Consider the following 1,414-nt stretch of genomic DNA (forward strand, 5'->3'; position numbering starts at 1 on the left):
GACATGTAACCTTACAAAACATAACTTGTTACATTGTAGTTAAAGGTGTATTCCCATTATGAGCATTTATGTGTTATAAATACCTGAAAAATTATTATTAGAGATGAGCGAATTTAGTAAAAATTTGATTTGGCTACTTCACCGATTTTCCCAATTCGATTTGATTCAAATTCATTTGCGGTGAATCGCGTTAAAAAACAGCTATTTTGTATCCGTGATACACTTGAAGAAAAGAACGTCACACTTGGCAATAATAATGCCATGAGTCAATAATAGATAAAACCAGTGGGAGTTGCCTAGGGTTACTATACATAACATGTAGAAGGCATCATGAATTTTTGCCATATCTTGTGATACTTTCCAGCATTTTTTGTCTTGGTGACTTCTGACATAATTTGCACTCTGTGATTTGACCATTGGTCTTTTACTATTTACAGTCCAAGCTGACACTCATCTCAATGTTTTTGACGATTGTCACCTCATACTACTTACATCTCGCACCAAGGTACCTGTTGAATCCTTTTCAGTTCATTTATTTCATTATTTTTTTAGTTTTGCGATTTATGCCGTTAGATACCTTGACCTTTGTATAGACATTGTTTTTGCATTAGTTCCTTTTATTAGGACCGTTCATTATATGTGGACTTCTGATATGATATGCGGGGTTGTTCCTCATTCCATTGCCACAACCTGGAAGATCCCAGAAGTGGGCCCCACGTATAATTTTGGCTTCTTTTTCTTATGATTATACAAGATGTATTATCTGTGCACTGTACAGATTCTTCTTTTGATGATTATGATGATGATTATGTTGATATATTTTTTCTTTGTTGATGAAGAGTCTGAAGAAGGTATTATCATACCGAAAAACGTTTTACTCTACCTCCTTGTGTGAATAAATTAAGCAATATTTCACAGAACAACCCAAGTGTGACGTTCTTTTCTTCAAGTGTATTGCAGTGGTTTTTAGTGATGTCCCACTGATGGGACAGTTGGTTCAGCACTATAGACTGCAATACACATTATTGAAGCACTATTGTAGTATTGAAGTCTATAGAGGAAGTCAGCCTATTCAGATGCAACCAGATATTGGGAGCTATTGGCACTCTGGGGTCACTTACCAGACCCTGGGCTGCAGAAGATGCATATTGGCACCCCCTGATCTCGCTGGGGGGGTTGCTGATTGGAACATGTAACATGGTGGAACCTCTTGGATGCTGCAGTCAATGAGAGCTGTCAGTTACAGCTAACACCCACTCCCAATGGTGTGGGCAGTCCCAAAGGGATTAAAGGGCTGGGACTTTACAGGGCTGGCTGGCTGCTGATTGGCTATACACATGGCATTGTGGGTATTCCTTGCTCCATGTACTAATGTGCAGCAGCTATTTTAGGAAAAAGTGTAATTTGTTACTAT

The sequence above is a fragment of the Leptodactylus fuscus genome, chromosome 5 (genome assembly GCF_031893055.1).
Source record: "Leptodactylus fuscus isolate aLepFus1 chromosome 5, aLepFus1.hap2, whole genome shotgun sequence".
Classification (NCBI taxonomy): Eukaryota; Metazoa; Chordata; class Amphibia; order Anura; family Leptodactylidae; genus Leptodactylus; species Leptodactylus fuscus.